Here is a 20,798-nt window from a genome sequence, read left to right on the forward strand (position 1 = left end):
AGAGTTTATAACATAAATTATATACACACATATATTTTTTAAAATACTGAATCCTACTATTAATTATAAGCAAGAGTGCCAGAGCCAAATAAAGGTAACCTGGGATATTTTACCACTTAAATTTAAGTATGGTTCTCTATTTGCTTTGAAGGCTAGTAAGTTTTGTCTTCTGTTTTTTTTTGTTTGTTTGTTCTGTTTTTTGTTTTTTGTGTTTTTTTTAGGAACGAGGTGGTGAACCTGCAGAAGCAAGGCTGAAATCAGAGAGCAAGGTAGGCCACAGGTGGGGACACTGAAAGTAGGGTCAATAGCTAAAGTGAGCAGGAACAAGTGCACTAGAGTGCCTAGGAACAAATGCACTCTGAAACTAGAGGGGCAATTAGGCCTTGGATAGATCACTACAGAGTAGCATCAACCCCAGAAACTGTTTCTGGGCACATTTGCAAAAGGGTTTTTTCTGTGTGGTCCTGGGCCTCTACCCAAGGCTACACCAATTACCAAGGCAGGAACTCCAATGTTCAACAGCTTTATCTTTACCATTGCTAGGCCTAACATATATGGAGACCACAAAAGAAGTTATGACTCAAACAAAATGGAATTAAAGTTCAGCTGAACTTTGGTCATTTTCTGTATTTTAGACTAGGAAAATACTGTATATTTTCAGAAATCTTAGTGAAACTGACTGGAACCAACTCAACTAACTTAAGTATTTCATTTAGTTGAGTATATACCTATACTTGAATAAAAAGCTTCAGAATTTGTCTGGCATGGATCATATGCCAGTCATTGAGCCAATTCTTCTAGCCAATGGGATGATAGGTGTCTGATGGGCCAGGTCTAAGTCAAGCACTTCCTCTTTGGCTCTTGCTGGATGGCCAAAAACAATAGCCATTTCACAGAATCAGTTCTGTTTGGCAATCTACATGTTCTCTTAGTCAAACACCTAGAGGGGAACCTGGCTTCTTGAGACCCTGCAAAGCCTCATTGAGGTTTCAAATTTAAGTGAGGCCACTGGACTTAAGGCTATTTTGTTGCAGGAACCCTGGAGAAGGCTGAAGGCTTGAGTAGCCCATCCAAATCTACTACAGGAGGATTTTGGTGGAATGTAATTTAATTGACGGCTTACTCTGGAAAGATTAGCTGTATTCCCTTGAGCCAAAAGCCAGATGTACCAGCATTAACACCAGACAGAAGAAAAATGTAAAAAGCCAAACATCTCCATACTTCTGCACAGACTAGTGAATCATGGGCAAGGTAAACTTCTAGAGATTTCTTGCAAGTCTGGGCTAGATCGGATATGCCTTTCAGCTCACCACCACCATACCAGATTAGTCCCCTCTCCCTAAAGTGTCCAAGCTACCCTATATATTGTCTGAAAGTCATAGCCTGAGTGTCTTCATTAAGGCTGACAAGAAAATATAATGTTTCTGGTATTGGCTTTGACACCAACAAACTGTGCAACAAAATGTTGAACCACCCTTCCACTTTGGAGAATCTCAATTTTCTCAACTATAAAACCAGGGGATCAGATGAAGCATGTAAAATCCCTTTGGGGTAAGTTGATAAAGTGTCTGGCACATTGGAGGTAACACAAATCCCTCAAGAATTGGCAAAAATAATTTTAATAAAAGGCTTTGAAATTCCGTAAGACATAGAATTGCCATTCCAACTGATTTTTATCTAGGTCCAAAGTGGCTAGATGACCCCAGCTGACATTTGGGTTACACATGTTAGGCACTCTACATAGAAAATTTGACAGCTATGCCTAGGTGGCCTAGCTTCTGTGCTGCTTAGGTGCGTGCTGTACCCAAAGAATGACTGCAGATTCCAGTCCAACCCAGATCCCATTAGGCCAGTTAGTCCTCTTCCTACTTCCAAGCCTTCTCTAAGTTGCCTAATGTGGTCAATTTTCCCTTTCTCTACTCCCACACAGGAACTTTAGATTCTAGAACAGTACTATTAATCTAATTCCAATTGTCTTTTTGCAGCTGCTTATGGTATACAAAGATGGAGTCTTAGGTAGGTAAGAAGGGAATTAGTGTAGTGTGATCACCCACCTAGGATTACACCTGGTACCATAGAGTAAGCTAATTCATGTAATTGATGCGACTGTTTTGTCATTGGTATTGCTGTCTATGAACGAGGAGTGCCTGCTGGCTGCATCACCAGGTTTAGTGCTGGAGCTTGGGCTGGAGCTACAATTTTCCTGCAGGACTTAGGCTCAAGTGGTGACTCTCCTTTGCATTTCCATATTCCCACACTCACTGACATTTGTCCAGGTCAACCAGTTCCCAGGCTGGACTCTTTCCACCACGGCTGGCTACATTCTGAACTACAATGGTTTACCGTAAGCAATTAACATAAATCAGATAGTGTAAGGAAGATAAAAACTGAGCTGGAAATTTGAATCAGTGACAAAGAAATCATTCTCTTGAGGAAGGCAGAAATGAAGGCAAAAAAGAAGATAAGTGAGTGGACAAACTTAAATTGCTCCTTTGCCTCATCTGCTTTATTAAAGAGCTCCTGTGTCCCAGAACGATATTGCCAGGTGTCCCTTTGGCTGTACAATTATTTCCTTACCTTTCTACCCTTGGTCCCCAGTCTTGCCTGGGCTCCTGTAGTTGACCATGGCATAATACCCTCCCTGCTCCCTTTAGGCATTTTAAAACTACTCATCTTCAAAGCAATGATGCTTTCCTGACCTGCCTTATTTGTGGCATATCCCGGTGCCTGGCTCAGGCTCTTCGTAGGAAGAAACGAAGGAAGGGAGGGAGGGAGGGAGGGAGGGAGGAAGGAAGGAAGGAAGGAAGGAAGGAAGGAAGGAAGGAAGGGAGGAAGAAACGAAGGAAGGAAGGGAGGGAGGGAGGGAGGAAGGGAGGGAGGAAGGAAGGGAGGAAGGAAGAAGGAGGAAGGAAGGAAGGAAGGAAGGAAGGAAGGAAGGAAGGAAGGAAGGAAGGGAGGAAGGAAGGGAGGGAGGAAGAAGGAAGGGAGGAAGAAGGAAGGGAGGAAGGAAGAAGGAGGAAGGAAGGAAGGAAGGAAGGAAGGAAGGAAGGAAGGAAGGAAGGGAGGGAGGAAGGAAAGGTGGAAAGGTGACTTTTCCTACCTGAGTGACACTATACCTAAAACTTCAGATTTAATATTGATGTTTTCATGGTTATTTTTTTTTTTTCAAATAGAATCAAACAGAAACAAAGACTTTTGAGTTCAGGGGCAGACATTGCCTTATCAATTAGAAGTAATCAAACTGCAGGTACTGGTTAAGGGCTGTCCAACTTCTCCTCACAACCCCAGTGATCTGGAGATTACATAAACTCTAAACTTGGTTCCTTATCTCCAAAGCAGATCGTGGAGACAGTGGGGAAAATTATCTATCCCTTGGCCTTTTCAGCACAGCAGACCGCTGTGCACTTAGAACTCCCAGACTTGTTACAGCCCCTGGATACACCACACCTCCTACCTACCCAGGTAATTCAAGTAAGTTCCCAGTACCATACTCTGCTATTCACTCCTCCTTTGAGCCTCTGCTCACAGGTTTCTAATATTTGCTTCTGGGCTCCTTGGTTTGGAGACCTGCCCAGACTCCATTCTCAGGACCCTGTTTGCCTTTGGGATTTCCAAGCTGCCTCACCCCACCTTTTCCCAGCTTCAGGAAACTGTGGGAAACTTCATTCAGGGCTCCAACAGCCCAGGGGAGGAGGATATAGACACATGTTATTAAAATATAAAGTTTTGCTTATCAGGATTGAAGACATAGTTTGGCAGAGGTGAGTTGGTTCTGTATTACCTGGTTCCTTGAAATGGACGAATGCATCCCACAGAGGACCTGTATCTGTCCATTTGCCACCCCTGATTCTTTGTGCCTTCCACATGTGCCAGCTCACCATGTTCTCATTCTCACAATTCAGGTTTCCTTCAATATTTAGATTGGGCCCCTGACTCTATTTTGGCTATAACTTTGGCTCCTCTCAACAAAGAATCTGGTCTTACAGTTGGCCTTCTGACTCAGGCTGTCATCTGCTCCCCGGGACCCTGGCCTCTTGTTCCCCATCAGTTGTCCTTATAGCCACTCTCTGCTAGGTCCTCTCTCAGAGCTAGAAGGGCCTTTTTCTGCTGCTGAGCTGGGGGATCCAGTCAGAATGAGAAATTTTTTCGATAAAAGATTCTGAGGTTATCTGAAGCCCAGGTTCAGATGCAGGAGGGAAAGTGTAATTTTGATAAACAGACTCCTATCAATTTAGTGGGAGATTGGACATAAGAGGAGAAAGCCTAGAGGAGGAGAGAAGAGGATGGTGGAGAACACCTGAGAAGTGAGAGAAGAAGAAAGAACAGGATTACTGCTCTTTTTAGAGTATGCTTCTGTATTTTTTTCAACCCTGATAACTGACAAAGGTGATTTGGGGCAGAATTTGTTGGTTATCACATTATAGAAAGAATGGGTTTGTTAGCCCCAAACTAACAAGAGTTGTAGAAACTTCAGCCTGAGCTTAAAAAGTAGAGTGGGGACAATTTTGTGGCCTTTCTATTCCTTTCTGTCTCCATTCTTCCTTCTGTGGCCTGTCAGCAATGAAGGCTGGGGAGAGTGGGAGGCTATTTTGGGAGAACTGCCCCTACTTTATCAACTTGTCTAAAAGTCCCAGAGGAACTGTCACTCAGTATCAAATAGTAGGATACTGTGAAATTATGATTTGTTCTTTTTTCAAAGAGCCATCCTAGGTTTGTGGGCAACTAGGCCCTTTTTCTGAATCAGAATGGAGGTAACAGGTTTCCAGAGTCAATACCTAAGATGAAGTCAACCCCCTTTGCTTGCCATTAAGGACTCATCTCTTATGCTGGTGTTGAATAGGACTTTGTCCACAAGGAGACTGCCTGGATTATCTGCATGGACAACGGAGTACTGTGCTTCCAACTATGTGTGTGTGTGTGTGCGCGTGTGTGTGTGTGTGTGTAAGCGGGCATGGAAACTGTTGCTGTACTATACAGTTAGTCATCAGGACAAATATGGCATTGCAGTAACAATACACTCCACTGGTCTAATTATCCCTAAACAGACTATTTCTTTAGGAGGCTGAAGTTAGTTAAAAAGATGCCGTGTGATGCAGTAGGCATACTGCCAGGGAAAGGTTGACTGACTCGTTGACCGCCAGGACCTAGCAGGAGAGGGAATTCGTTATGGACCACAGTTCTGGTTCTTGGCCTTGATCATAAGAGCAACTATTCATTCAGTACCTCTTACCCCACGCCATCAGCTGAGCCAGACATTTTCATACGCGACTTTATTTAAAGCCCACAGCAAGCCTGCAAAGCGGGTATTATTAGCTTCATCTCACATGAGACTCAGAAGGTTAGGCAACTTGCTTCAAGATCCATGGCTTATACCAGGCAGAGCTGGGATCCAGACATCGTTGTCTTGACTGCAAAACTGTTGTGCTTCATTACAATGCAATATTACCTCTCCTTGCAGCAACCAAAATTGGAAAGATTAATATGCTCAGACAATTTGACTTTTACAGAAGGACAAGAATTACAGAACTCACAAGAGATGGCTGAGTAAGCCACATGGCTAATTTGTTTAACTCTCCAGTGACCAGAACACCAGCAGCCCCTGGCAGTGTGGAGGTATCCCAGGAGCTGAGTCAGAGATCAGGAACTTATTTGGTGAGCAGGAATGAGAAGGTAATGAGGTGGGCGTTTCTGAGAGTGCTCAGGTCCACAAGGAGGCCTGGCTTCCTCAGGACCAGATTCAGAGACTCTCCTCAGGCAGCTAGACTCACACCTCCTTTTAACCCTTGCACTGCTGGCCACTCTCTCCTCTGAGGACACATCCTATTTTCCATATACTCACATTTTTAATCTACAGCTAATAATAAATTCATATTTGGCCAGAGATACTCTATCTCTTTTGTCATAAGTTAACAGCACTAATTTAAATGACCAGAGGACATTCCTGCAGGGAAGATGAGCTCACTATGGCCCATAAGACATTGGTGGACATTGTTGGCTGCCTCCCCAGCAACTTATTCCATCTTTGCCTTTCCTGAGCACTTGCTAACTCTGGGCTTCCAGTCACATGAGGAAACAGATTGTACTCTTTAAGCTATTTTGAATTGTGTTTTCTATCATTTAGAGCCCAAGTCATTCTAACTGACAGAGGTATGATTTTAAGAATGGATTTACATGAGGCTCACTCCAACACTAATTCTTTCAATAGGTAATTTTTGAGCCCCTGCTTTGTACCAGGGGCTCTAGGTAATTGAAATACACCAGTGAACAAAATGGACAGAGATCTCTGTCTTCATGTGGCTTATATTTCAGCAGGGAGAGACAGACAATAAAAAAAGGACATGTAGGTACGTAAAGGGCATAGTATGTTTGGGGTTAAATGCCATGAACAGGGCCAGGAACATAGTAGGCCACAGACAATGTTGTAAAGACGTTGGCTTTCACTCTAAATGAAATGGGAAGGCACTGGAGGATTAGAGCCCAGAGCCATAATTCTCTGACAGTTGAGAAATTGTGAAGGAGGAAAGTCACACTTTTTTGGGAGCTGACTTGCATTGTCAGGGTCAGGAGGCAGACCACCATGAAACAAATGAGATGCCTGATAGCCCTTTCAGGTAGTCCAGCCTGGGTATGTGGAATAAAAGCAGATATTGCCTTTTCTTACTTAAGAACACTAGTGAGTTCTATCAATTGGCAACTTGGCCTTTAAATTCACTACCTTTGAGAGCTTTTTATATTGCGCGTTTACCAATTTAGGGAGTTGAACACTGGGCTTGTGGGAGAAGTCCCTGATATAGAAGACAGAAAAGAATTTCATCTTGGGCATTGCTGTCTACATTGTTCTTCAACTTTATATTTATAGTATTAGACCTATTTACTCCTCTTCCTTACAGTGCCCTAGTGAGGAAAGCCTACTTTCATAGTCTCAACTCTCAGATAAGAAACTCTATCATCTCTCTATCATCTATCTATCATCTATTTATTTATTTTAAAATTTATTTATTTGAGAGAGACGGGGGTGGGGCAGAGAGAAGAGGAGAGAGTCCCAGGCAGACCCTCTGCTGAGCATGAAGTCTGATGTGGGGCTCGAACCCATGATCTTGAGATCATGACCTGAACCAAAACCAAGAGTTGGCGGCTCAACCGACTACGTCATCCAGGTGCCCCCAGGTAAGGAGCTTTAAACATAGTAAAGATCACTTTCAATTACCAAGTGGCATCAGAAGTTCTCTAGATCCCAGTTATTATCTTTCTTTATAGGTTATATGGACTCCTGACCCATGCAGGGTGTCCTGTCATAGTATGAGGCACCCTGGTCCCCCTTCTCTATGTCAGGGTTGTGGCATGTTTTAGCGATTGATCAAACTCTACTGTGGGAAATAGAGGAATGGTGACATGTTAGTTCAAATAGGCAAAGTCAGAGTGAATGCCCAGCATTAAAAATACAGATTTTCAGGACTTTTCACTGTCAAGTAGGGCTCAGCAGCTCCTCCCCTGCCTCTTACCAACGATTTTTATGTCTACCTGTTAGGACTCAGATTTTAGCCTCAAATACAGTTTTCTGCTAAAAGGAACCAGGGCAGTTTGGAGAGTGGTGATGGCAGAGACTGCTAGTTCCCACTGTAACTGGTGTGTCCTTTAGCAGGTTTGGAGCTGGGGTCATGACCCCGCTATGTTCTCCAGACTCCCCTGCGGTTGGATGGAGCCACGTGACTCATTCTTATTGCAGGACATGGCACACATGACACACACCTCCTCAAGGCATGAGGTGGGCACATTTCCTCCACACTCTGTCCCTTCTGTCAGTTGGGACAATGACAATGGGACTGAAGCCTAGAGGATGGCAGAGCCCCAGGGTGGAAGCCCTGAGTGTTCAGTCACCACGTGGAAGAGATGGACTCCCTCCGAAATCACTGCCTCACCCCACTTTTCTATTTATAATAGAAATAAACTTCGAGAGTGTTTCAACCATCCCATATTTTTTGTCTATATAGTATCACAACTATGTCTATTCTTATGAAATATAGTGGTTTACTCCCTTTCTTGAGGCAAGAAAAACTCAGGGAGGTTCTGGAATATCTCTTATTTACAAAACTAAATAGAATATATGACAAAGGTGATGACTTACAAGTAAATAGAATAGAATAAAATAAAAAACATATATTCTATCTTCTGTTAAGTATATGGCTGTTCCTAAAGTATAGGTATACAGTTGTTCCTATTTGTGAAAACAAGAAGCGGTTACTTGTGAACACACCAAGAAAAGGTAAGTACTACATCAAGGAAGGACTGACCAGCATTTGTGATCATACCTACTAATCAAGTAGAAAGAGGACTGAACAAATAAATAAACCCAGTAACCACAAACCATAACCAAACAGAGTAGGTTTGACATTGTGTTCCAAGAAGATAAATTAACCAGATGTCCTCAGGAGCAAAGACAAGTGTGCAGACTTCACTTCTCATAAGAGATAAAACCTCTATTAAATGCTATTAAATTATAATAAAATATTAATAAAGAGTATAAATGTTTTTAAAATGCTAACAAATCAGAGCTATGCATTGCAAAGATGGAACAATGGATTTTATAACACCAGCCAAGCAAGGTTTAAATAATGTATCATTTTGCAGGGAGTTACAAAGCCAAGATAACCTATGGTGAAGCACAGGCCTAAAGTCTCATTGGTGTAACAAGTTAAATGTAACTAGGAAAAAAAAAAAAAAGGAAGCCTTTTTTGATGAGTAGTGTGGCTTGGGTTTGAATCCCTTTGGGAGAAACAATAAAGTCCTGAGTCTTAGGAGACAAGCCAGATCCTGTAAGCCTGTTTTCTTTTTCCTTGTATCTGGGATGATTCCTGCAGCCCTGGGAAGGTGTGAAAGTATATTACTGAAATGCTAGGAAAGTACCCAAATAGAATCATAACCTAGAGAGGTAGAAAGATAAAGATAGAAATAATGAAGAAATTAATGAAACCCTTATGTAGATTTTTTAAGAACAGAATTAAATGTTAGTGGGATATTTATTATGTGATAATTGTGTTTTTTTTATGGTTTATTGTGGGACTTATGGGGTTTAAAATATTCAAAAACTCATTCATTGAATTTGCATCTGTTGTTGAAATACTTTAAAAGAATTAAATTATTTGTGATCATTGTTAATGTATTAAATTGTATATATTTAATAAATTGACCATTAAGGATAGTACTCTTCACCAATGGAAATGTTTCAGTCTTTTTTAAAATTTTTTTAAAATTTAAATTCAATTTGCCAAAATATAGTATAACACCCAGTGCTCATCCCATCAAGTGCCCTCCTTAATGGGGAGTGTTTCAGGCTTAAAAGAACCTAATCATCACTAAGCCTTCCTAGGAATAGTTGGCACATAGACAAATATACCTATGACAAATTACATTAAGAAATTTATTAATATCTAATAGTAAATGGGGACAGTTTGTTTTATACAATGAACATTTATTTCTAGGAGACCTTTGTTAGTAGAGACCATTGCTCTGGTGATTCTGCCTGCAACTATTGTTTCTTTAATTGCTTTAAGCAAATGCATGCAGTTGAGGACACTTCTTTCGAGGGTGAGTCTTCTAGAAAGCTGAAAATCTAAATTATGAGTTGACTCTCAGCATTCTCTTTCTACCAGTCTTCAACAGAACCATCTCTCCTCTCTGATGCTGCATCTGGTCCGCAGGTGCACTAAACTGAGATCTTTCCAATTTGCATCTTGTAAAGGCATTAGCTGAACTTGCAGCCTGCTTCTTAGCTTCTACCTATATGGCAGAGGAATAATAGCTTCTGGGCATGGAAGAGAATGTGGGCTGGGGAAACAGATATGATATTTACTCCTTTTTGTTAGTAGTTGTCATTTTTTATTTCTCTTTTGATCACTTTTCATGGCTTGTCCAGATGGATTCTCTGGCCACCCAAGTCTCTGACCTTTCTTGATGAAAATCCTCTTTTTTATAAGTTACCAAAGAGATTTCATATCCCGGAGTCTTCATGGTAACATTCACTCTGACTAGTCCCAGTGACTTTGCTGAGCTTCTATAGCACACCTGAATCATAGCTGGATCTTCCTGTGCATCACCCTTCAAGCCCATTAATTTTGTCAATTATGATTTTTGCTTGTAAGTGCTGACTAAAAGCTATCTTCTACTTTCCTCCCAGACAACATACCAAAATAACAAAGACAATAAAAAATAATAATGAAAACTTTATCTTCAGTGAAATAAGGAGAATTGTGTAATATAACTACGTAATACCTAAAAATGGTAAGAAGTTTGCAGAGTGGAGAAAGCCATGACTGCAAAGAGAAACATTAAACATAAGCAAGCATGTGGTCCTTAAGATCTCTGGAAAGGCTGAAGAGTTCAGTGTGGATAACAATGTGGACTAAAAACAGGTTAGAGGAACACGTGAGTGGCTCAGCGGTTGAACATCTGCCTTTGGCCCAGGGTGTGATCCTGGGGTCCTGGCATCAAGTCCCACATTGGACTCCCTGTGTAGAGCCTGTGTCTCTGCCTCTCTGTGTCTGTTTGTGTCTCTCATTAATAAATAAATAAAATCTTAAAACAAATTAAAAAAAATAAAAACAGGTTAGAAATCTGTCAAAGAATAGTTAGAACAGTATTTGCCACCTCATATTTGGATGTTGATTACCTCTCCCACCTCAAGAAAATTTATTCATTGGTAAAATTAAACCAAAGAAGAGATACTGAAAACTGAAAAGAGAGATCATATCTTTAAAAATATTTTATTTATTTATTTAGACAGAGAGAGAGAGGGAGAGAGAGCACAAGCGCACAAGTAGGGGGAGGGACAGAGGCAGAGGGAGAAGCAGGCTCCTCACTGAGCAGGGAGCCTGATGAGCAGTTGATCCCAGGACTCGGGGATCATGATCTGAGCTAAAAACAGATGCTTAATTAACTGAGACAATCAGGTGCCTCAAGAGATCATATTAAACAGTGAAAACTCCCAATATTCCTTCTCCCACCTAGCTACTAGAATGCTGAAACCTGCCTCTTAGTCTGTCAGGCAAAAGGATGGGTCTTTCTCTAAAGAAATTCGAAGACTCCAGAATTAAGACCTACAGATTAAACATTTAGGACAATCACCAATTATAAGTGGATTTAATACTCAATATTCTACAGTGAAGTCTATTGGTCAAAAAACCACGCCAATGCAGAGGAAACTCAATGTCCACTCTTTTAGTATTTCAGTTAAACAGGAGTGGCAAGGATGCCAAGACAATTCACTGGGGGGAAAGGAAGACCTTTTTAGAGAAAATACTCCTACAACAACTGGGTATCTATATGGAATGAAAAGCTTCACCACCACCACCTTCTATTCACAAAAATAATGTGAGATGGATTGTGGGTCTAAATTTAAAAGACAACCATAAAGTTTCTAGGAGAATTTCTTTACAACCTTTGAATAGTTACAGATTTATTAAAAAGAACACACAAAACACAATTCATAAACTTTTAAAACTTTTAGATGTATACTTTTCTAACGTATATTACTATTTCTTTTTCAAACAGAATCTAGATTATATTTTACTCCTTGGGATGGCTCAGGATCATCCTTGGAGACCTTAGAGTACTGGTCTCCAGTACAGCACTGCCTTTGGAACCACTTGGTATTACTAGACTATTTCCTAAAAGTAACTTGAGACCAAAGTGTTCTCTTTTGCCTGTTTTGTTTTACTTTCTATATTTGGTTTTTAAAAACCCTCCCTACCTTGAGGATGCCAGCTGTCACTTTTTGTAGTTTTTGTCCTGGGTTCAGAATTCTACCTTGGAAGACAGGAGCTGTACAGATTATAAACTTTGTGTATCTTTTTGGTTTTTAACATCTTATAATAAGCATATATTTTTTATGATGAAAAGCCTGTAATAAAAAATATCAGTACAATTTCTATCGTTTTTTTCTGTTATGGCATTTATATTACTTTGTAATTACATATTGGTTTACATGTTTTAAAATATTTAAGTCTGCCTCCCCCCCCCAGATTACATCTTTTATGAGGACATAGACTGCTATTCTCTTCATTATTGGATTCTACTTAGTGCCTAACACAAGTCCTTAGTAAATAAAAACTACTAAAAATGTACTTGCTGAATTAATGAAGGGATAGTGTCAGGCAGACCTAGAGACCAAGTATACTCCTTAGACTTTCCATAAAGGAATTAGCAGAGGGTTCTGTGTAAAGAGTTTTGATCTTTGTAACTTGCATGTGTTTTAGAACATGGAATTTGTGACATCTCTTTTGAGTTTTCTGGGCTGTTTGTCTACTTCTTGGTAGCAACTCTGATCCTGGCTATGTAACTACTAAAGATAATTGCCAGGTATATAGTTCCAAATAGGTCAAGTGTAACAGCATTACCTTGCATTGTTCAGTAATTATTTCAGGCTGCATAATCAACACATTATATGCTGAGTACCACTTGTAAGCTTAATAGCATGGTAGGTGTCATGTGAAATAAGAAATAAAAATCAGGGTCTTTGCTTTTAGGAAACCTGTAATAGTGGTTAAGAAGACTATAGGATATTAGAGGTAAGTTTGAGATAAAAGTTAAGCTTCTAAAAAGGGTCACTTTTAATATTCTCTTCACACAATATCTAATCACAGTACAATATAGTCACCATGCTCATTCAGTTGGTGTACACCTAGTGATAGGGCACATTAAGTGCTAGGCACAGTTCAAAAGAAGCCCCTGCACTCCTAATGCTTTACTTTCTAGTAGGAGGAGACAGACAATACAGAGACAAATAAAATTACAAGGAAAATATCAGAGCAGTGAGTGCTACTTAAAGAAGTAGAGGCATAATGCAGCCTCTGATTTGAGTGGTTAGGGGAGGCTTTTCTACCAAATTGGCATTCAAGCCATGAAAAATAAATGGGAGTAGTCATGCAAATAGGAGACTGTAGAGGGGAGACACAGTCCAGGCAGAGGAACTAACTAGTGCAAAGGTCCTGAGGCAGGATCAAACTTGGTCTTTCAAAGGAACTGAAAGGTCAAGCAGTATAAGATTAGTGAATGAGTGTAAAGGAAGGAATAAAATGAAGTCAGAGATATAGGCAGGTCCAATCCTCCAGGACTTTGGAAGCCAGAGTGAACAGCTTGGTGTTAGTTTCTTGTGTAATGGAAAGTCACTGAAGAGCTTTAAGCAAGGAAACATATGATACGACCTTTTACTACAAAATATTGTTCTGACTACTGTGTGCAGAATGGAAAGGAGGAAAAGCAGAGGCAGAGAAATTCCTCCCAAGCTTCCCAGGGAGAGACATAGGGAGCTTATGGTCATGGATGGAGTCAAGGTGTGCTTTGAAGGTAGAGTAAAAAGGATTTGCTGATGATCTTGAGATAGGGAGTGAGGAAATTTAAAGAATCAAGGATAGCACACAGATTATTAGCTGGAGCTACCATGGTGCTCTTTTGTAAGGATAGAGTCACAGTAGCCAAGAAAAGATGTTTCGAGGAGAAGATAGTGGCCAATAGGTCAAATATTCTGATTTGGAGAGGTAAGATAATAGGCAAGTTATCTTAGGGTTCAAAAGCATGGAGTCATAGATGGAAACCCTAGTGCAGTGGAAAGGAGGAGACAATGTAAAGAGAGGCATAGAAGCAGTGACTATAATCAACTCTCTCAAGAAGTTTGCTATGGGGATTCCTGGGTGGCTCAGCGGTTTTGCGTCTGCCTTTGGCCCAGGGCGCGATCCTGGAGTCCCGGGATCGAGTCCCACGTCAGGCTCCCGGCATGGGCCTGCTTACCCCTCCTCCTGTGTCTCTGCCTCTCTCTCTCTCTCTATGTCTATCATGAATAAATAAATCTTTAAAAAAAATTTAAAAAAAAAAGAAGTTTGCTATGCAAGGAAGCAGGGGGTTGAGGCATGAAGAAACACAGGACTGAGCTTTTTTTTTAATTTACGAGAGAGATGCTGGAGCATGCTTGTGTGCTGATTGAGATGAATTGGTAGAGAGAGAGACAGACCCATAGTGCAGAGGAGAGAAGGGATAATTACAGGAGCAGATTGTAGGGAAGGTGAGAAGGTTGAGATCCAGGGCAAAAGCAGAGCTATCACCTTTGCCAGGAGCAGGGAGCCTTTATCCAAACTAACATGAGGAAAAACAGAATCCCCAGGGCAAGCAGTTTGGAAATTGAGGTATAGGAAGAAAAGGGAGTTCTTTGTTTAGTGTCTGCTTCTCTTTTCTTGGTGAAATATAAGACAAGGTCAAGGGTGGAAGACCACAGGTGCATGAAATTTGAGGAGAGAAGAAAAAATGAGGAACAGTTTTGAAGAATGAAAAACAGCAGATTGTCTACTTCAGTGCCTATTTGAGATTTGTGATCATACAGTATGTGTTTTTGAAAAATCTAGAAACACTCAGAGTAAGTGACAATATGGTTTAATCAGGTTGGGACTTAGGCTGGTTATTGCTACAGAAGGAAGGAGGGCTGGCTGATTGAAGAGTGTTTACAAGGGAATGATTATAATAATAGACCATGAACTTTTCATTAGTTACGGAGGGAGGAAGGATGTCACTAGGTTGACTGATTACAGCACCTGTGGATTGGTCATCTTGATGGAGTTAAATAATTTTTGGAGTATTTAGAGGAAGTGAACTATAAATACAAGAGCTGGTAATTAGAAAACAAGGCACTTGAAACTGAGATATCCAAGAACCTCACAAGGTTAAGGTCACAATTATGGGTTTGGATAAATGAGGTGGATGAAGGAAGAGATTATTGAAGTGAGAAAGCTGAGGGACTGGTTGACCACTGTGATGGATGGACTACTATGGTGGATAACGAAGTTGCAAAAATATGGTGGGATTCGTAGCAAAACAAGAGACAGTCTGCTGTAAAGTCATCACAAAGATGGTTATGAGTAACAAGGAGGAGCAGTGGGGTGCTCACAGGACCTGGGGATTTTGAAGGTGGGAGGAAAGTAACAATGGGAAGAAAGGATTCCGTGTGTGAGAGAGAACAATAGCCTATGCTTACGAGAGCCAGGATTCAAGAAAGCCCCAGATGGATGCATAGCTGCTGGCACTGTCCAACTTCAGAGGCACCATTCACAGAGGAGAGAGTGTGAACAGTACCTTTCTGTGTTGTACAACATGGCCATAGTGCAAAGGGAAAATTTAGAGAAGGTGAAGATGCAGGGGCATTTTCCATTGACAGAGCATGAGTGGCCGAGGACCCAGTGGATGGGGTGAGAGTCAGATCCATGGATAGGTGGAGATGTCAGGGGATGGGGGCCCAGCAGGTTACAGATGCCCTGAAAGGCTTGCACTTCCTGTGCTTTGTAAATAGCTCAACCACAGATGACCTAGTTCCTAAACCATTTATGCTGTTTAATGCAATTTCCCTGGGCCTCTTTTTTGATAGGATTTTAAATCATGGGACTGGAGACACCTTATCTCCAGAACTGTATTTTCAGCCAGCCAACAGCCTGAAATAATTTGTGTGCAGGTGTTTTGGAGGCAGACAATCTCCCCAGAACAGGCAAGGTCAGGCAAATTTGTGTGATTTCTGGCCAATGCATCTCTTCCGCTTGCCTCCAGAAGCATGTAAGAGAGGATCCTATTACTTGGGTATATGCCCAGCTGCCTGTGGGGGCACAGTTGTCCCCAACATTGTTTTCTTGAGTATTTCTCCTATCACGATCCCTGGGTTTTTCCATGTGAGCTCACCCTGAGCCTACATCCATGAGAAGAGCTTACCCAGTCTGTAACCAAATATATAAAGTGCTTTTCCTTTCTTTTTAGACATAGTGACTGGTTTCGTCTCTTAGAGGTTTTTGAATCACCAAAGAGTCCCAGTAAATGATATTTTCTTGCTTTGGAAACCTTTGAAAATGAGGTAGGAGTTGTTGAATTGCTAAGCTGTAGAGCCCAGAATCCAAAGTTCTTCACAATGTGAATGTCATGATACTATATTCTTCCCCCTTTGAAGTACTCAGTAATCACAGCTGTGATCCACAGTTGTTTGTAGGATTCTATAAATAATGCGTGACTCCAAGCACTTGAATGTAAGCTCCATGAGGGTAGAGACCATGTCTTCCCCTCCTGATCACTACTGTTCCCAGCATCTGGGATATTTGTGGATAATATTTGTGGAATTACGGCAATAATGAATGCCTATGCCTCCCGTTCCCACACCACTGCCTTGCCTAGTAGCTTCTTACACTCTCCTTGGGCTCGGGGCTCTCAGCTTATTTCCTAGCAGCCATCTAGATCTGCCTCACTCAAGGGTATCCTGGGCCCTGAAACACTCACTCTCCACTTCCTTCTTCTGAAATCACATCAAGCTAACAAGGCCCCCATGCACATTCTGTCGATTCAAAGAAGACCCATCAGTGATAGCATTGAGGCACTAGCTGGTGAAAGAAATCCTATCCTGGGTTCAAATCCTCATTCTAGCATTTAACTAGCTGTGAACTTGGGCAGGTGACTCAGTCACTCTGAGTTTTGTTGATTACAAAATGCTGATAATATTGCCTACTTCATACAGCTATTGGGATGACTAAATGAGAGGAGTGTATTATGCCGGGGGGAGGGTAAACCCCCAATGGCTGACTGTTTTGATTATTAGAACTGTGATATCTGGCAGTAAATAGCATTTCTGAACAGGCTGAGGCTTCTGGGAAAGGTTCTCATAGTCCCAGACAGAGTTCTGCATATCACCGTGCAGTATCCTCCTTTCCACTCCTGCCCTTAACTTGATACATTGTTCATGCAACTTACGTTTATTTTGCATTTATTGACCATGCATCTAATCAACTCCCGTCAGGCTCCTCTTAGGTGCCAGGGGTGTCAGGCTTGGTGTGTAAATAAGATAAACCAAATGAGGGCTACTCCTGATCTATGTGCGAGATGGAGTCAGGGATTCATGAGCCTCATGGTGAAAGACTAGATGGGTCCTGAACCAAGAGAGGAGGTGAAGGGGGAAAGGGAGGGAGGAAATGTGTAATGAGCACCTACTGTGTGTCAGACACTGTGCACTGAAATCAATGCTGGATCATTTGATTTTCATGAACACCATACAAGGTAGGCAATACTATTCTGATCTTACAGACATGTAGAAAGACAAATGAAAAAGTGGCACTTAGTACCAGCACTCTGACAACAATGAAGATGTTATAACAAGTCTTCATGGTATATTTTTCTGAATACTGTCTCTGTCTTGACTTCAACTTATTTTCCTACTATGGTAATAATAACAAAACATACACATCTGTCTTTTATGATATGCCAGGTACTGTTCTAAGTCTTAGACACACACATTCATCTAATCTAGCTGAGGTAGGTATTATAATTCCCATTCCACAGGTAGGTAAAGAAAGCATAGAAACCTCAAATCACTTGCCTAAAATGTGCAGCTAGTAAGGAAAGGAGCAGGGTTGAACTTAATTAGCCTTGCAATCCAGGCTCTTAAAAAAAAAAAAGATTGTATTTATTTATTCATGAGAGACACAGAGAGAGAGAGAGGCAGAGACACAGGCAGGCTCCATGCAGGGAGCCCGATGTGGGACTCGATCCCAGGTATCCAGGATCGCACCCTGGGCTGAAGGTGGCGCTAAACCGCTGAGCCACCCTGGCTGCCCGCAATCCAGGCTTTTAATCACTTTATGTTGCCTTTGTTTTCTTTTTGGATAGTTTCACTCTTATTTCCTAATTTTTAAAACTCGTTTTTATGTCTCTCTGTGTGTGGTTCTCAAATCTTTTTGTTTAAAGAAAGACACAGGAGTAATAATGCTTACATATATACAGATATAATGGCATTGAAATGTGTGTGTTTTTTTTTTTCCTTAGTTCCACATAACTAGAGCATGGAGGAAAAGAACAGAAAGAAACTGGGAAAGAGTTTCTAATTTTACTTTCCGTCCACTTCCATCTTTACCAAAAGGGTGAGCACAATCACAAACATGCACGCAAATAATGCTCACACAAATTCTCAACCAAACCAGGAGAAACCAAGCACGGAGCTTAGACATGGTATGCTCTGGAGCACTGGCACCATGAATTAACATACATTGTGTTTCCATGGCTCTTTGTTTTTACTTCTTAAATTCATTTAGTTCACCTCTTATGAGCTTGCTGCACATAAGAGTGTGCACGTGTATGTGTGTGTGTGTGTGTGTGTGTGTATTTGGGTATGAGTTTTGTTGACTAGACTCCACATTCTCTGAGTTAGGGAATGTCCTAATCCCTTTCTTATTTTGAAACATGCTCTCACTTCAAACACATACCCCTCACACACACCCACACCCACACACACACCCCTCCCACACACGTCCTCCCCCCACAGAGAAATTTGAACAACGGAAGCATTTACAGACACTACTGTTTATCCACCCAATAATCCGTTTTACCCCTTGGTTAGTGAGTAATCCCAGACTTTATATTTTGGGTGGCAATGAGCTCAGTTTCAGGGTGGCATTTCCCAGCCTCCCTCACAGCTGGGGATGGTCAATGAGACCAAGTTTGGGAGAGAATTCTAGGAAATCTCAAAAAAAGTGCTGATAAAGTTCTTTCCTTTTTCCTCCTTGCTACCAGTAATGTGAATGTGGCAAATAAGCTTTGGTGATCATCTTAGCAGTGCAAGAATTTTGAGGATGAATGCCCTGAGTTATGGTTAAATGAAAACAAAAATAGAAAGAGCTGTCACCCCAGTCCTAGACTGCCTAACTAGCCTGAGATATCTTTAGACTGTCATCTTCTTACTTGACAGTGAAATAAAGTTTTATCTGCTTGAAAGCACTCTCCTCTCTGGTCTCTGGCAGCTAGAAGGCAAACACAAGTCCTCGGTGATAGGGGAGTCGATAGTTAAAATGAATGAAAACAAATCAAATAAAACAAAGGATTTCCTAAAAACAATTTAAATCTTGTACCTTCATCTTCCAGATCAAATAATGAACCCCAAAGATGATAAGTCAAAAAAAAATATCTTATTATACACACATACACGAAGATAATTAGAACTTCAATGCCCTGCCAGTAGGAAGAAGAAAATCTCCCAGGATGTTCCCAGTCTGAAAGTCCATTTGGCTTTGCTAAGCATTTCCCTCTCCTCAATTCTTCCTTCCTCTTGGGTTTATTAACAGAAGCTGTCAGTTTTACATGGCATCTTCAGAAACTCTACCTGCTTTCATCTGGCTGGAGGCCTCCTGGGCTCCCAGCATTTTGGTAAATCACAGAGCAATCCACTCTCCTTCATCAGCACATACAAGAGAGCTTCGATTTCCCTCATGAAAACCAAGTACTTTTCAACATAACTGCTATTCATTGAGTGTACCCAGTGCGGAGCCTGAAAACACAACAGTGGCTCAGTGGATGTGCGCATTGTGAAGACATTAGTGTTGAGATTTTCCTGGGAGAGTGTGTTTTCCTCTCTCAGGATTCTGCCTGGTGCATCCTTAATTCCTTGCAGTGTGCACCTGGGAACAGGGAAAGTCAAGGATGCAACAGGAGTGAAGGAATAAAGACACCAATAGTGCAGTGGTGTGCTGGCAAGCTTCACAATGACCAGGGGGGTGGGGAAGCATGATCAGTAGTGTTTGCGGGTTTGTGTAGAATCAGTGCATTCAGGGAGCTGACTTAAGCTACCAGTGGTTAAGGAGCTAGCTTGCAAATTTCCTGAGAATTCAACCATTGGGAGCCTTTAGGGGGGACTCCAGCAATCTAGAGCATGGCCATCCTCTCTCTTAACCTTCTCAGCAGCCCTAGCAGGAGGTTTTCACAGGGTCATGTTAAAGGTACTGGAACTCAGTCTCAGAGACACTAAATTAACTGGCTCAACAGTTGCTAACCCAGTTGACAGTGTGGCTGGGATTTGTACCCAGGTCTGTCTGATTGCACACACTTGGATTCTTATTTCCTACACTGAAAGGCCGTGGATAAAATGAAAGGAAATTAAAAGGAAAAAAAACAAAAGAAGGAAGGAAATAGTAAGGGGCAGTGTCAAGCTAAGGCCAAGCAAGTTTCTGTGGCTTCTCAAACAGTGTCCTAGAGGGAGGACTGCCAAATGGCACCACCCACAGTGGGTCAAACCTAGGCCCAGTTTTTCAACTATCGAATGTTTTTTACATTTTAAAAGAGTTTTATTTTTAAAAAATACATAAAACAAAAAGAATGCATAAGAGAGACCAAATATGGCCCACAAAACTTAAAATATTTACTATCTGGCCTTTTACCCCTGCACTAGGCTGACATTGACTTCTGGGCCTCACCAGCCCGAGATCAGCTATCGGAGACAAGGAAAGAGAAATGAGACCAGCTTTTGATAAAAACCTCCTACAGCCAGCACTTGATATGGATTATCTAATTTAATTCTTAAAATGACTCTAAGACATGGTTTTCGCTTGCTGTCCCCCTTTTCACTAGAGGGAAAACTAAGGCTCAAAGATGAATCTGCCTTTCTAAATTCACAGCTAGGAAGTGGCAGAGCTTAGACTGGGACTTAGGTGTCTTGGGCTCTAGACCCTCACTTTGCACTGCATAGCGCCTATTCCTCCAGGCTTCAGCCTCCAGATTCTGGGTTCTGAACTACCAACCAGGAGCTCCTGGCTATAGTAATCTTAGGAACCAAGGGGACAGTAGGGACATAAAGAAGGAAGTGATTCATTCTGCTAGTGATCTGAGCTCAGGGCTTCAAAGAGGAGGTGACAATGAGCATGAAATGAAGGGACAGTATGAACAATCCCAGGGAAGTATGACAGAACGGGCACTCTGGGAACTGGTAAGTAGTCCTCTGCTTACAACATGGGTTCACCATGGACAGA

At 41.5% G+C, this 20,798-nt stretch overlaps 1 protein-coding gene across 19 annotated transcripts in view; it reads left to right on the top strand.

Annotated features, from left to right (window-relative positions):
- The window catches only part of LOC140615193 (uncharacterized), a 143,588-nt gene that overhangs the window by 101,103 nt on the left and 21,687 nt on the right, over positions 1-20,798 (top strand). For 3 of the 19 annotated variants that reach the window (XM_072795080.1, XM_072795081.1, XM_072795079.1), the window contains exons 1-4: positions 3,478-7,167; positions 9,480-9,585; positions 15,784-15,877; positions 17,830-17,924. The gene's annotated coding sequence lies outside the window, so the exon portion shown is untranslated. The other 16 variants (XR_012015959.1, XR_012015960.1, XR_012015963.1 and 13 more) reach the window with 14 other exon arrangements.

This window comes from Canis lupus, chromosome 23 (assembly GCF_048164855.1).
Source record: "Canis lupus baileyi chromosome 23, mCanLup2.hap1, whole genome shotgun sequence".
Lineage (NCBI taxonomy): Eukaryota > Metazoa > Chordata > Mammalia > Carnivora > Canidae > Canis > Canis lupus.